The sequence below is a fragment of the Patella vulgata genome, chromosome 3 (assembly GCF_932274485.2).
Source record: "Patella vulgata chromosome 3, xgPatVulg1.2, whole genome shotgun sequence".
NCBI classification, from domain to species: domain Eukaryota; kingdom Metazoa; phylum Mollusca; class Gastropoda; family Patellidae; genus Patella; species Patella vulgata.
The window spans coordinates 5,193,943-5,212,154 of NC_065881.2; positions in this window are offsets into that span (position 1 = coordinate 5,193,943).

Genomic DNA, 18,212 nt, shown 5'->3' on the forward strand with positions numbered 1-18,212 from the left:
AATAAACTAAATAACCTGGAACAATATACACGTAAATCACACATTCGAATTTTCGGATTTCCAAGAACAATCCGATGAAAATTGTATAAATATTGCCCAACACATCTTAAAAAAAAATTAAAAATAAATCAAGATGTAACAATCAATGCAGCCCACCGGGTGGGCCCAGAGCACAGAGAAGATAAAACTGAAATAGCTACAAACGAAGGGACTACCAGATCTAAGAAAGATCCCCGGGGGATTATAGTGAGATTTGTTAGGAGAGATGAGCGCCAAGTAATACTCACGAATAGACGGAGACGAGCAAAATCAGGTATTTCAATATCAGAAGACATGACTTATGAGAACGTAAAATTATTGGAAAAAATCCAAAAATACCCACAAGTAAAATCAGCTTGGTTTTCGAATGGCAAACTTCGCGCCGAGGGACATAACGGAACGAAATGTCGTGTGGAACTGTGGCCGAGTATTGAAGATCAATTGTGTCAACTTAATACAGCATAAGGAATTGCTAAACTTAAACTGATAATCGACAAAGAAAGATAATGCCTCTCTAAAAATAACCTTCAATATATTGTATTCTTTTGATGATCCCTTGAAGATTTTCCATAAAATATAGTTCCGAATATAGTATATTTATCTATATATCATAAGTGAATTTTGTCAAACATCTAAACGTATGTATAATAATGTATTCTATCAACACCAAAACATGAACTCCGTCTATTTTCTTGTAAGGTAGTACTTGTATGTTTAACAACAGGTAATACTCTCTTAAAGTGCTATCAAGAGTTTCGTTTATTTCGGCCATAGATTACAGCTCGAAAATACATCTATTTAAAATCAAAACTATAAACAAAGGCAACGGCACCCGATAGAACTTTCATACAAGAGATAAATTACCATATTCAAACATCAGATCTAATTATAGGAGTATAGAATATGTAATACCCTATATTATATTCATTTATCCAAACTTATAATTATAGGAGTATAAAATATGTAAACCAGGAATGTTTTAGAATAATAACACACAGCAACAATATAAAATCAACTTATAAAATATTCATATCAGCATGTTGCGTGATCGCTCGCTTACCTGGAGGTCCCGTGTTCGGACCGGTGTTTTAAATATATATATATATATTTTTTTTTAAAAGCAATTGTGGTCTCACTTCTTTTAAAAAGGTTTTTGAAATGCGATGGGGATTGGGGCGGTAACTTTGGAACTGCAGATTACGGAACACTGAAAATCGATAGGGTTCATCCGCTTATGATCCAAATGGTTTTAAAAAAAAAAAAAAAAAATATGTTAAAAACATACTTAATCCCCCATCGTATATGAAAAATATGGTAGAGACCTATACTACCAGTAGAAATTTATACTCTAAAAAAAAACATCTTGTAATATCTCCAACTATTTTGGAGAGAGGGAGAGGGCGAGTAAGAAATGGGGTTTACGTCCACTCGATACGAATATGATTTAAATATTATTTCAATAATTCGCTTGCGCGTACGTTGTTTATCTTTGGGAGGACACCAGAGGACCTGACTAAGAGCCACAAGGCCAGACAGTAAGTAAGTAGACACTGGTGTTATGTTACATGATGAATCACTTAAACATAGAAAATTAGCTATACATTTATATTTTATAAAAACAATTGGAAGACGATAGATGTATCGAATTGCTTGATGTTTCATTTTACGTTTTAGTCTATAAATCTTGAATATCAAATATATCCAGGTTTGTTTTCTCGTGTTTCAATTATTCATATTCAAAAACTTCTATTGATGCATCATTGATGATGGTGTAACGGTTATCTTGTGTTTTTGATATATTATATAACATTGTGATTAATCAGGGAAAATTAATTGGTATAACTTTATATTCACGTATCATAAAATATTGATAAATTTCGCTACCTACAACATGATTTAATGTTAGCTATAAAAGATTAATGTACATGGATGATAAGGGGGTGGGCGGGTCGCAGCTGCCCCTCTAACTTTTGGGCAGTGTGACATTTCGAGCACACGGGTAAAGTGAAAACAAAAAGTATTATTTCATCTAGTTGGGAAAATAAAGTGCCCGAAATCTAATAAAACACTAACTTTACATTTCTTTTAATTGATAATCACTAATTTGTACTGAATTGACTATGGATTCGCGACGATTGATTGGTTGTTTGGGATTCATGTAAGTTACCAAAGGTAGGCTATATTGGGATTCAGATAAGTCACCTAAGGTGGGCTATATTGGACCACATTGAAGTTGCTGGACCATGGGCTGGAATAGCAGGAAAACGCTTTTGCGCCGGTAAAATTTTCTCCCAACTGTTCTATCTACTTTAAATGATATATTGGTTGATTTTGGAATTCGAACTAGCCACCTAAATTAGCCTACGTTAGACATTTAGACCACTTTGAAGTTCAAGTGCTGGAATATCAGGAAAAAGCGTTTGCGACCGTCAAATTTTCCAAATGGACGTGTGTGTGTGTGGGGGGGGGGGCGCTACGCGGTGAGCTCCGCTCCTTCGCTTTGCGCAGACGACCGGTAACCCGAAGTCTTTTCGGGCATTTCAGTTTCTGCCCCCTTAACATTCATCGAGCCTGTACGCCTAAGGATAGTTTGTCAGCCATTTCCATTCAACGCCATGATATATATTTACACGTACCATTTCAAGTGGTCTAGTCGCACAAATGAATAATTTATATATTTTTTTTTGAAAGCAAGGTACCTTTACAGGTTCAAAGGAAAATGTGTTCGTTTTAGTTAAATGTAAGATGATATGACATACTTATGGTGGTTGTTAATGGTCATTCTATAGTCTCGACTTATCGGGTTGTGAAGGCAACAAATCGGCAAGTCGAAAAAATCAACCCAACAATCATTGCCTATATTTTGTCGACTCATCGGGTAAATACTGTCGACTTACGACTTGTCGCCTTCGACTTATTCACAACCCGGCAAGTCAACAAATCGACAAATTATAATCTTGAATTGTCTTGTCTCGGGGTCAATCAGTGCGCATGAGCAAGCATTCTTCTCTGAAGAATGGAAGCCTTATTGCGACCACTTCGTAATCCCGACGAGACGTCAAGGCGAGAACGCGAGGGAACAGGACGAGAATGCGAACTTCTCGCCCCCGACTTCTGGTTTCCTCGTCCGATCCCCCCCCCCCCCGATCTCGACTTCTCGCGTTTTCGCCTCTTACGTTCAACTCGTACGCATGTTCACTGATCACCAAAAACTATGGGAACGTATAGAGGTCAATAGCGCGAAAGATATACGCTTCCATAGTAGTATGACGACTATATATTGTGATCGTTAAGATGATTTTACCCCTCAAAAGACAATTTTTTGCCGAGTTAAATTTACCAACCCGCTATGTTGCATATCACAAATTCATTTTAAATGTGCACTTTTGCCTTACGATATGGCTACTCTGAATTTTGTCAACATATTCCAATTGTGACAATGCGCTATGTCGACATATACTACCGCGAAATGGAATATGTTGACAAAGCTTCAGAATAGCAATATCGTAACGCAAACGTGCACATCTAAAACGAAATGTGGATAGCGCGTTGATTCGATCAGTTGACTCGGCAAAAACTGTCTTTTCTGATAAAAAATCATCAGAACAATCACAATATGTTGACATTTTACCAACTTAATATTGTGGTATCTATCGTGCTATTGATCAGTATTGGCCCTATGCGCTTCCATACAACTCAAACCACACATGTCGTTATGTGTAAGTTCTTGGTGACAATATGTTATTTTGTTAATTAATGATACATTATGGGAGATTAGATGAAGAGCTGGCAGTTCTCACTATAATAGTTAAAAATAGATAATGTAATGGAAATTTGCTCAAAGTTACAGTCAAATTGATCCAATCTGAACCGATAATTTAGCGATTGAATCTAGGCCTAGCCTTGATTACCATGACTAAATTCGGTACGATAAAAAAACAGTCTCGATTATCCATTTCATGATTAAATCATCAATGAAAGTTGAACAGCAAATCGGATCCTAATCCAGTAAATATCGCAGGCTAGCGTTGACATCGAGAATTGATTATGGTCTGGATAAGTTAATTAATGTCTAATTAATAAATTAGATAATATTTCAGGCCTAAAGAAAGACCTGCATTTAGCTCTTGCATAATGTATGTTTAATAACTATATTGTTTATTATCAGAGAATATATAGTAGTCCAGTCAAATGTGGTTTGACCTAGAAAAAATTGCGACAGAATTTCTGTTTGCTGCAAATAGTTCCCCAAACTGTCCTGGACAGTAGATTAATATATGCGAGGGAAATTTTTAAATCACATAAATTCAAGATGGCCGCCTATTGTCATATTTTCAGTAAGTTTTACTCTGTATACATTATTATCTTGGGTAGGATTGCTCAAATTGAGCACTACAAATTAATGAACACCTTCAGATACCTTTACATTTATAATATTTATATATATTTTCACCAAGTAAAAATCCAAAATGGCTGTCATATTTAAGACGGCCGCCGATCATATATTCAGATAGCATCTCTAAACTCATTAATCCAGTTCTTCATTGTTCTTTTGTATGACACATCCGTGATTACAGTTCTTTTAAATACCTGAAAATATAATATAGTAGTTAAATAGCAGTAAATAATTAAGATACGAAAAGTTGTAGCTTCACAAACGTTAAGCAGGTGTCTCAGTGTACATCTTCAAGATCCTCGTGCGTCTCGTCATTAGAAGTCAATAATGAGTGTGTGCAGTTCACGCCCATGTATTGCCCACATACAGCCGAACAGTCCAGTATATGTTTCCTGAAGGTGCATCGTCGTGTATCACAATCTGTTTTACAGTTACATCTGACTCTGAGGAGATCCTCTGGAGCTGGTGGTAAATTAGTTGTTCGAGGCTCAATCCGAACTACTACCTGGCGCCACCCCTATTCTTCTGAATCCAAGTTATCTTGGATGCTTCAGCATTCCCTCTGAACGGGGTCACTATTCAACTTACGTAGAGCCACTCCCTTCCCAATTCCAAACAAGCTCGAGATGGTATCGCATCCTGTCATCGCATGTACGAACGACCTTAAGTGGCACACCTGTGGGCCCTGGTGTATTCTGCAGCCAGTTAATATTCCAGATGGGAGTGGCGATCCGCATGGAAACATAGCAGTACTAAAAGGTCTGTATCTTCTCCTACGACAATAGTGGCCTTCTTGGCAGCAGAGTTTACTGCTGTCCGGGCAATCAGTAAGTCAACATCGCCGTCAGCGTGAACGGTCGTCAATCTATTTACGGCCAACCTCTCAATGAGCAGGAGTATGAACTTTTTTTGTTCATACTATTGGCCCAAAAGTATTCCTTCTTCGTTTTGAGGGCCATCACTCCAACAAAGTTCATTTGTGTGCCCACAGCACCTTTCGTTCGACGTTGATGTGTTGTGTCTTTTGTTGGTGGGCCTGTATCATATCCATCAAAACCAATGATGGGACTGGTATATTAACGTATAACATAGTCTACATAGCTGTTGCAAATTGAATCAAATGTTTCATCACGCTTCCATGGCAGTCGTTGGATAAGCGAACCACAATCAAGTACATAAAACATATTTTCTACGTCTGGTGCAGACATTTCATTTCCCCGTCCCAAAGCCCAAACTGCATCAGCTAGTATTGGTTTGTTGGCCTGTCGAAAAAGTCCACTTGGCTCGAAGAGAGATGATGGATTGCTGCAAAGCTCATATTTGAAGATTTCCTGGACATTTTAAGTCACTTTAGCCATCAACAAACGTTGAAAGAGTAGCCGAGGATCTATTTGGATCGACTCTCCATCAACTTTAGCAGACATCTTGTGGCCCATGGTTACCATCTGTCTTTGTTTCTTGAATACGTAATCCGGCAGGAATCCGAGAAGAGCCAAATTATCCCGATTATCTGGCCATGGTCGAGTCTATGTAGATCACTTGTCAAAAAGTTCGCATCTGTAAGGTCCTGCATGGCACCATTTACATCAGCACATGCTGACATGGACAACAACCATTGTGTCCTTTGCGATTCGGCCATTCCCCCTGCCACGTGTCAGTCCCCCTGTTATCTTCATGCTTCTCCTTAACAAGATCAGAGGAAAGCCCTGCCCAAAAGATATCACTGCGCCGAATAAAATGGTGACCAGTGTTGAAGAACGCATAGAAATCTGAATTTTTTGTCTAAAGCTGAATCATTTGCTGGAGGTAAATATGGACGGATTTAGTGTATAAGCTATGTCCCACAGCAGCAAAATATGGCAGCATGTGTTGCAGTGTTTGTATTTGTAGAGTCCAGTTCCCCGCCCCCATGACGTGCGGTTGGGTGAGTAGTCATCACAGTTTTCTGTTTCTCCAACTCTTCACGAATTTCATCCAGCATTACAATCAACATCACCCGCGGCTAAACAACCTTTTTGCGGACAGCGCACGGTTATTTAAAACAGGCCAGAAACAGCGTCTAGCCGTTCGGGTTGGACGATAACCGAGGTCTCATGTGCACTTAAAAGAACCCCTGACAGTTGAAATTGAGTTGATGTCAGGACCCAGTTTTCTTTACTGTATTGCTTTTACACGACTTCATTATCCCAGTTGATATGGCTTTTCGACTTTCGCGTTCTGGAGGGGCAAAAAAGCAGCAATTACGAGTTATAGGCTTCCATATTGTATGGCGTTTACACCTTTTCATTATCCCGGTTGGTATAGAAAAGTAGGACGTTAAACCCCATTTTATTCATTTATTCTAGAACACTAGATACCACTTCTGGTCAATATTGTATTTTTATATTTTTATATATTTATTGATTGGTGTATTGATATCCCCGTGGGCGTCAATGATATTTTAACTGGATATAAAAGATCAGAATTCTATTGATTGGAGCAGATCAAAGTTATACGATTGGCTAACTTATGAATATTAATTAGTATATTGATTATATTCATGGGCGTCACTGATATTTTAACAGATCATAGCGATATGATTGTCTAACTTATGAATATTAATTAGTATATTGATTATATCCGTGGGCGTCACTGATATTTTAACAGATCATAGCGATATGATTGGCTAACTTATGAATATGAATTACTTTAACTGGCTATATCAGACCTGAATTCTACTACAGGATATAAACTGCTGGGTCTCTCAACAATTTAACAGGAGTCAATTAGAAACTTTGGATATTTTATTAAATAAGACGTATTGATGAACAATGTTGAATTACCTGTAACATACACAGGTAAGTAATATTTATATTATTAGTTTGGAATTAAAATAAAATGGGGTTTAACGTCCTACTTCTCTGCACCGACCGGGAAAATGAAGACGGACATACGCAATGCAGTGTACTATGAGTGAATGTTGCCAGGGTCAACACCATAATCGATCACGGGACATCCAGGTTAACGGCCCAACTTCGTATTCACTAAGTCACTACGGATTGAACAGGGAACCTCCAGATTAGCGTTCCAACGTCTTACTCACTGAGTCACCGCGGATCCCCAATGTTTGGCACATTGGCATTATATTAAAAAGAATAGAAATAAATGTATAGGCAGTACCCTAAATAATTTGTACCCAGCTGGATGGACCCCCCCCCCCCCACCCCGCCCAGGCAGGACTATATACGGTGATTTACACCACTTGGGACTCAAACTACACTCTGAACCTTGCTATTTTATTATTTTATTAACGGATTTCTTCGATTATGAACAAACTATTTAACTTTGGTTATTATAAACTTAAATAAACTTATAAGGTTAAATAAAATCCATTGCACAATTAAATATCCCAACGAATAAAAAAGTTATCTCTTGAAAAATTGAACTCAAACTTTTGACATAGGGCAATACACAAATGGAAGCCGGTTACGTCACTCTTCGGGAGATATCATTTCGTATAAAGGGGTGACAGCATGCTACAACAAAACGTTTTACGGTACATTTACGACAATTCGTGGTATTACCCTCGGCTTGGTATTGAGTTTGGGGGTTCGGCCCATATCTCTTTATTTTATTACCATCTTTTTACATTCTAGTAAAATCCCTGCAAAGTTTATACATTTTCTTTTGAAATAATATAATTTTGTATTAATTATTTGATTAGTCAAATGGGAGAATTTTCTTTGGAACATAAATGCGGCACAAAACGACATTCGTTTGACGTGCATTAAATGGTACCCATGGTTATCTTTAATATGATAGATAAAATGATATATTTGATTTAGCATATACGTATATGGTATTTACAATTATGGGATGATGGTGTGATAAGCATTTACAATAAATTAAAAAAGAAAACGATAGTTAATGATAAAGTATATATTTACAGTATGAACAATGAAAAATTGCACCTTCTTCCAGTCTCTCGCCAATACACACGACATGCAACCACTCATCACACAAATCACAAAACACCCATTCCACATCCTTATCAAAATCACCCAGTGGTGGTCCCGCAGCACCGCGTACCTCACACACACTATCATCAACACATTCAGCCACATTTTTCCTTGCATCCCTAACCACATCAATTTTAAAGGTGGGGTTGTGTCTAGCGACATAGTCTTTTTCTTGGGCTAAAAAAAAACCACAAAATAAATATAATACACAATACGCACTTTTTCGTTACTCCCAAACGATATTTTATAAACATAATATGATACGAAAATGGACAATTTACATTCGATAACCTCTTAAATCGAACATATTAATATTGATAAATCTGTAGATTATTTCATATTAACGATGCGTCGTTAACAAATATCGACTTTTTCACGCCTGAATCCGCGCTAGGTACCAGGCCTGATTATTTACCATTTAATAAAGAAAACCTAAATCAAAATTAATAACGCGATTTGGATTCAATAGGATTTGTTTTTAAAAAAAGGACTCCCATTTCTGTTCGCCAACAACAAAATGGCGCCGGTCTTATTACGTAGCTAATTCAACGAAGTTCAATTCCACATATATTTGTACCAACCTCGTGGGTTTTCTCCGGGTCCTCCGGTTTCCTCCCACTGCTAAAGACCCCTACGCGCAAGCGAATTATTGAAATAAAATTAAACCATATGTTAGTCCCGAAATGACCTAGTTTGTGTCGAGTGGAGGTTAAACTCCATTTCTCTCTCACACACATATCTTTGTAAATACTGAACTAAACGAAACACATTTTGAAGCGACATTCTGCACAATATGTTTATCTGCAAGGGATTCATATTGCTTAAAAGGGAGCACCGAGACCTAAGTTGCAAAAAGAAAAAGGCTAACGAAAATGTTTTAATTTATGTTAGCATGTGGGTGGATTTTTTTTTATAGCTTGTCGAGTCTATCTGATGGTAATTTTGGGCGATTGATAACGGTAATATTTCTCGGATTTAATTAACAGTGGCGAACTGGAAGTCTTAAGACCAAGTGGCCGTTAAAATTGACCAATCGGTCAGTTTCATACTCCTGCTTTGGTTTATGTAACGCCACTCGCTTTAATAGTGCTGCCTGTGAAAAAAATATAAAATAAGTTGAACTCTAATATTTAAAACGTATTGCCCAATTCTGTGACGACTTGGTATAAACACAATCGGTTTTTAGCATGTTTTCTATTTAAAATGAAACTATCCATTACAACGTAATTAAAAGGGATATCTACCTTTGTTTCAGATGGACTAAATTCTACTCCCTTATGTGGTGAGCCACTGAACGATTTCACATTTTTTGTTGTTAGTTTTGGGGTGATATAATGAGGATGATTTAATATTGTGGTATGGCGCGTTATCTAAAATAATCAAAGCCGGTTCTGGAAGTGAAGGCAATGATGTGTTACCAAATTAAATTGAAATTAAAATGAAATCAACATAATACAAAATTATAAAAGCTACTGTTTAACCAAACATGTGTTTAGGAAATGTAATTTTAGAACTACTTTTCGAATGCCTGATTAAATGCAAATAACAATTGAAAATCTGCTTACTTCCCATTCATCTCATCATGATAATCGGACGATTTTGCTTTCGACCGAAACACCCTCCCTACTTTTGGGATAAATGCCCTGGTCGAAGATCCTGCGTCTAATTTTATAAGGCGACTGCATTTTCCTGCAGGAATGCATTATCCACAGTCCGAACAATCTGGACGTAATACGCCAATGGGACCTGGAACAATACAATTTAAAAAAAACATAATTCAAATAATGTTTGAATAATGAACTCAGAATATATTTTGCATTTAAAATAAAGCTTTCCGTCCAAACGCCATGTTTACAATGATTAGCATTAAGCCAGGTTTCGTCAAGGTAAACAATTTCATATCCTTCATCTCTATAATAAATAAAAAACATATTAAAACACGAAAACTCCAATCTAATTTTAGATTCTTAGCCAAATACTTTTTTTTAACATTTGTGCATAAAACGACTTTCTGGTTGGATCGTTTACATGTTTAAGCAAGAATTTATTTTTTTATTCATCTATTACCCAGTAAGTAGGAAGTCAAAAATACCTGTATTTGGCTACATTTCTCAAATAATTATATCTGGCTGTCACAATCTCTGTTGTTTCTTTCGCAAATCTCTTGCCGTGGGAATTGTAAAATTTAAATCCAATTTCTTTTAATATCCTTTGCAAGTGGGTTTGCGAATGCGAAATTATGTCTTTCTGTTCCAGAACAGAGCACAGTCGTCTGGTTGAGAACTGTATAAAATTTGGAAAATGAAACCATAAGCAGTGTTGAATCAAACTTTCAAAAATATAATTATGTGAAATAACATATATATTCCAATAGACCTTGAACTAAATGAAATGGATTTTGAAATAATAAGAATGCACAACTCGTGACGTGGTTATAAATTGTTCCTAATGTCTTGTCTTAAATATTAGAGAGTATACCGCATATTTTCACGTCAAGATAACATGAATATTGATTGAAATCGATCAATTGTGAATTATTATTCGCGTTTTCAATTTTAAATTTTATGGAAAAGTTTAACGCCTTCAATAGTAAGTGTGCAGGAGGACCTCACTACACGAAACACAAAACTGTTAATATAAAGTGTCTGGAATCTAGAGTATAATTGTACTACCATAATGGCCCTTTCTTTACAGACTGTGGATAGTCTCCCTAATTACGCTCCGGTCAAAACTGTTGAATCTGGCAGTAAATGTACGCTTCTTACGAGGTCTTATAGGTTTTTTGGCATTATACACCCACAGAATTGGCACCTTCAGGGCTGCTGCAACACGCTTGTATATGTTGCTGAAACGGTTATCGTTTCCTCGAAAGAATGATATTAAGTAAACGATGCACTCGGAAACTTCGGTCGTGAGCTTCATGTTGTTTCTTAAATTATTTATAATACATGCATAAAGAAGATAGGGAAGGTTTAGTTTAAATACGACTTTATTTTTACGAGTATCCGTGCAATCATTGATATTTTCATTGTGAATAAAATTTGGTAGACTGGCCATCTATGGTTTCAAAATAAATATTCTATGTAATTGCCTTTAGTTAAAATGTTTCGTCACTCAAACGATCGAAACGATCGCGGTTTGTTTTCATAGCAACACGTGGTTGTCAAACACGCTGTCAAAACTAAACACCCCGACAACAACTTTAATGGTTTCCTCCAACACGTGACGAAAGCCATGTTGTCTTCCATTTTGTAGAAAATATAAGTAAACACGTCAAATTGTTCAAGAGATAACTTTTTTATTCGTTGGGACTTTTTAATTGTGCAATGGATTTTATTTAACCGGAGTTGATTTCAAACACACAGGTAAGTTTATAATAACCAAAGTTAAATAGTTTGTTCATAATCGAAGAAATCCGTTTATAAAATAGCAAGGTTCAGACAGTAGACGCGTAAATCTAACACATAAGAGGGAGAGAGAGAGAGCTAGGTCATTTCGGGTCTAACATATGATACAATTGTATTTCAATAATTCACGTGCGCGTTGGGGTCTTTAGTAGTAGGGGGAATCCAGAGGACCCTGAGAGAACCCAGGAAGGTTCGACAGACATCTCTAATAATTGTCACATATAGGCGGGGAGTTGGAACCAAGCCACTTTACTCACTGGCAGACTTTATGCCCAAACGATAAACCACTAGAGCAGCCCCCCTCCCCTCAACTGATATAAAGCATGTCATAGATGCTACTCTAAAGGCTCTTTTTTTGATTTTCCAGCTTCTACCTACCGCTAAAAAAAACGCACGCAATTCGAAATTCTGGCTAAATACCATATTTTGTTACTTCAAAAATGTTACCTCACTATTAAAATGAAATTAATCTTATTACCATAGTGTTTTATTTATTTTCATATTGAGTTGATAACAGAGATGACATTTTGGGTTGTGTACACTTTGGCCATAGTCGTCATATTATTTGTTGTACAGAGCTGTGTTTGTTCAGAGCTATTATGTAAGTTTAAATATATCTATATATTTAGTTTATAAATTATATTTCCCTATAAATGAAATGGAATGGGGTTTAACGTCCTACTTTATGTTATGTTATATGTCCGGCTTTATGTTATATGTTATTCAAGCTGACGGTGTTCTACTATCTCTACTTACCGACTCTTTGCTATGCAAGCTTACCCTGACGTCTTGTGGGGTGTGCCCACCTTACTAACTCAACCGTAGGAGACACGTTAGACCCATTTCATTTCGTTTGTGGGTTAGGACACAGATTAACAATCAAAATATCAACTGGGATGTTGGGCGTGACAGGCTCCCCGGGTTCTAACCTTCGACAATTGTTCAGATCTGAATCTCATTCACAAGACAAGAGTTGTGTGTGTATCTAGTCCTTCGATTGAAACGACAAATTGGTAGTAAAAGATCCCCTGTTCAAAAAATATGATTGCCGACTACGAATGCAATGAAACTTTAAAACATAGATATACCAACTTTATATGTTTTTAGTTAAACAAAACCACAACCTTATCTTGCACTAATGTTTTGAATTAGGACCCTAGAGATTAGCTTTAGTGAGTTAATACTCTTAGACGGACTCTGTAGGTCAGCCCAGACTCTTATAAAATCTATATTTATCTATATGGGGGGGGGGGCGCTTTAGTGAGTTACCACTCTTAAGTCGACCCAGGCTCTTTCTTATAAAATTATATTTTATCTATATACAGGGGGGTGGGGTGCGTTAGGTCATAAGGTCTAGCATTGAGTCAGGTGACCTGGTTTCGATTCCCAGCTCGTAGGTGCCAAGGAGTAGGGTCGCCTGTCCAACCTCGTCGGCTTTCCCCGGTTTCTTAGTTTGTTTCGAGTGGACGTTAAATCTCACTCCTCTCCCTGTTTTTTTTTATGTAGCCCTTTCAAAAATAACTGGAAAGGTATCACGGTTCGGAAAAATGGACTTTTACGCGGATGGTGTTCGATATATACATGATATTGATAACATGTGGAATGCCGTGTCACCCATCAACATACCAAGCAGTACAAAACTGATAGCAATCAAATGTACGAATCACTATTATCATTGGTATGGTATCAGCGCTGTCTTGAGTAACGGGATTAAAACTGATACAAGCTGGAAATGTTCAGAGGAAGAGGAAAACGGTTGGAACACTGTCGGGTAAGTTGAAAGATGCCAACCATTAGTCGTTTATTAATTCGTCTGTATTTATACTAATTGTTAACATACTGTAGTTACTGAAAATAAAAATTAACAATTGTTTAGAATCTTGCTAGAAATTTTCATTTGACTTCACCTATATGGCGATTCTAAATAATAATAAATAAATCATTTCACGTTTTATTAATGCCGCTTTAATGATGAAAGGAAAACCGACAAGATATATAAATACAGTTTGATCTAATAAAAGACATATAAATACAGCTTGATCTGTAGCAGCATTAATAAAATGTGAAATTAAAAAAGATTTAGTTCTGGTTGTACAATAACTCATGGAATATATATCTATTATTGTTTACATTATTAACAATTTTTTAATTATATCCAAGATGACTTAACACATAGACAATTATCTTCATTGCTTATCTTACATAATGAACACAAAGGAGTAATTTTCATATTCCTATTAAACAAATTTCTAGCTAATGGTAAAAGATTCAACCTCAATTTTGTAATATTCTGTTTGATCTTTAAATTCATATTTTATATTAAATATTCTTCATGACAATGATTTATATTCATTTAAACTGATACTGTCGTTTAGCTTAGTTGAGCAATTGTAAATTTTTATATCAGTAAGACGTGTTTTCAATAGACCGATAAAAGTATTTCGATTACGGGTGCTTTGGGCTGACAAAGCATAACCCAAAACCCTAACGAACACAAAACGAGTCTTCGACCACTACGATAATGTTGTTTGAGCATTCTGTACACCTGTTTGTGTATCTGATATTGAAATGATTTTAATCCATTATTTAATAAATAATATTCAGACAAATCAGTTCTTCGACACTTCCCCAAGACACCTACTGGTGTGCTTGTTTTGTGAACGCCCAAACTTCTATATTCGTTACCCTATATAACCATATAACAATATCGGCCTTATAACGTAATGTCGATTATACAGATACTAGCAATACACACGCGTGAATTTAGGGGAATGGTCAATCCAAAGGGAACTATAGGGTAAACAATTTATTGATAACCACAATGTTTTGTTAAAACTGAACGTGATTAGAATATTTCCACGCCCTATTATAAATTTTCAAATTCTTCATAATATATATACACTGAAAATCCATAAAAAAAAGCACAATGGGGGATTAGTCAATAATAAGTTAATGACCAGAATTTTTGGTTAAAATTGAACGCGACTAGAATTTTATATCAGAAGCAGACTGAACATGGCGTTCTACAAACTATATTAATCTAGAAATTCCGACGGTTTATTAAAGTTACATGCAACACTCGGATAATATCTCCTGTTTATGGCTTGATAACTTGTCTTACTGTAACCACACGGCTACATGGTTGCCGACATTTTTAAGTAATTGAGATCGTGGGACGAAGTGAATATTAGATATATCATGTTTTATTCCACGTAAAGGTTGATCCAGGTTTGTTTTATAACTATATTGTAATTAGAGAAAATATCCCTTCTCAAGCTGATGTCAGAAAGCCAACAATGGATGTACAGAAAAATCGCTGAAAAGTTTGGGGAATCCATTCCAAATGACATCATAGGTGGAATTGTCTTTGCAGCATTGAACCCAACAATGTTCATGCCCACAGTACGCACATTGCACGCGAGAGAAAAAGCTGCAAAAGAGTCGTTCATCGCTTACATGGAAACGGTTCCATTACGTTTACATTATATACGAGACCGACTTTTTTTGCCGACGGAAACGCGTACATAGAAGGCGGGCCTTATTGTATTTATGAACAGGACAGTTCGGTGGACGAATGATTTAACCAATGTGCGTTAGATCCCCACCTCTTTCACTCTCTTTGTTGACTATTTGTCTTATATCCATAACGTTATTACAGTTTTGACGACACAGCCTGGGGAAATGCTAAGCTGCTACCGTTTTGGATTTGGACGACTAGAGGCATCTACGGTACAGGTGCCATCTATTGTAGAAAGTTCATCAACAACACGATAAGTATGTAAACAAAAGTAGATTTGTGTCCCATGTGAACTCCCCAAATAAGACGTGACACAAGGTGTTCCATAAAGATGAAGCATGTCATTTTAATATAGTATAAGCTAAAGACTACAGTACCTAGATATATGGTAAGTTTATGACACAGATACATTCAGTCAAGTTGGTACAAATGTACTGATGAATCTTTTTGGGACACCTCGTGGCACCAGAGATTTGATTTGTCCATCCTATCTCGACAACTCTAGGTTTATATTAGATGCTTATACCTTTTGAAACACCTGAAAATCACCATTCAAATGAAGTTGGTTTCTTAATTTGATAGTTTCATGTTCCTTTATTCATGTGTGGTCAGTTCGTCTACACGACTTTTATCTTAACAGCTGGTGGTAAATGCGGGAAATTGAGCCCTGTATGCGCAAAAGCTCCGCATTGTTCTCACCATGCGTACACCACGTCCCATTTGTCCCCGCTAGGCTTTTGCATGCCACCTCCACGCTGACAAGGCGCTCCTATCACGCCCTTGTTACCTATTACAACGACCTCACCCCGATTGGTGGATGTATGGTATATTATAGCAGGAGCCCAGGGGGGGGGGGGGGGTCAACCTAGCTGAAACGTGTACCAATTTTCCCCTATAAGGTATTAATACATGCATATCTGGTATCATCAGAATGTAATTCTGTCGGGTATCTTGTGGTGGGTGGGGCTGTGAGGGCTAGGATTCTGGGCATAGATGAGCTCAAAGGTATACCACATGAAAATGGTACAGCAGTGTACCATACATATTCAAGTATTACAAAACCACTCCGACAGACATTGCTAGTGGTGGGAAACCCCTGGTAGAGTTGTATAATTACCAGACCGCAACTAGGCTAGATTAGTTGAAATCCTGGAAGTTGCTCAGCACCACAACAGGAATCAAGAATGATCACTGGAAGACAGTTTTTGTGGTGAGTTACCTCGACAGATATGCCCAAAAAACAACACCTCTAACTAGGCTATATTAGCTTGAGTCCATAGCACCTTAAATTGCTTGGAAATTCTTCAGCACCACTACCAGACAGATTGTGCGGTGGCTACCACTGACAGACACGCCCAAAATGCCCCGCCCCACAACTACACTAGATTAGCTTAAGCCTGTATCACCTGGAACTGCTCGGAAGTTGTTCAGCAGCATCACGGGAATCATGAATGACTACTACAAGACAGTTTATGCAGGGGTACGCCCCACAACTACACTAGATTAGCTTAAGCCTGTATCACCTGGAACTGCTCGGAAGTTGTTCAGCAGCATCACGGGAATCATGAATGACTACTACAAGACAGTTTATGCGGTGGTGTACCCCTGACATTGACAGACACATCCAAAATGCCACGCCCCGCACCTAGATTAGCTGAAATGCGTACCACCTAAAACTGCTTGGAAACTGTTCAGCACCCCTGGGATCACACTGCCCATTGCAAGGGAGTTTGTGTGGTGGGTTGTCCCCACCGATCGCCCCTCCCTCCCAACAAAGTTGCTTTGCCATCTGGATGACACTTATGGAGAATTATGGGTATTACATATTTTCATTAGTATGTAATATCTATTAAAGATTTAGTAATCGTATGAAGAATAATCAGTGGTGGTTCAACTAAGTGACCACTGACATACCACCCATCGGCGTTTAAGATTATATATGCATCAAAGTCCCGTTGTCAAACTCCATTTAAAGCCTTGACATGGAAATATAGTCCACCTAGTGTTTTGGGGTGGATTACATATCTGGATGATGCCACCCTTGGGGAAATTTAAATATTCAAGATGACCGACATGTTAGATTTTCTGGTTATTTCCTTTAATTTAGTGGGGTAAAATTCGGGACAGATTCTCTCTGACCCCGTTATGGAGGTGGTTTCTATTAGAATTTGACCCACTAAGTCCAATGAATTTGGGTAATCCTCCTAAAATTGATGGCTAATTCCGCTTGGGTGACATTATTCAAACTGGAGGCTCATTTTGGAGGGAAACTCATAAAGTTCCCAGAAAGATGTGTAGTATATTAAAATATAGGTTTTCTGGGTCATTTACTGTCTGGTAGTGGTGGTGCGGAACAACTTCCAAGCAGTTTTAGGCGGTACGGAATTCAGCTAAACTTGCCTAGTTATTGGTGACCCACTGCACAAACTGTCTGGCAGTGATCATTCATGATTCCTGTGGTGGTGCTGAACAACTCCATAACAGGTTTCAGCTAATCTAGCCCAGCTGTGGTCTGGCAACTCTGTCGAGGATACCCCACCACTAGAAATGTCTGTAGGGGTGTTTTTGTAAGGTAAATTACTGTACCAGTACCATATTCATTCGGTACACTTTTTGGCTAATCTAGCACAACAATTCATACCTAGAGTCCTAGCCGTCACAGTCACACCAACCACCAGATACTCGGCAGACTTACATTCAGATGATACCAGATATACATGCATTGATACCATATAGGTGAAAAGTTCAGCTAGTCCGACCCCCACCCCACACCTAGGCTCCCGGTCTGTATAGCAGAGATACGGAGCCTCATCGATCCCTTTTCACGGAGAGCAGGATAGGCCACTATGAGGTTA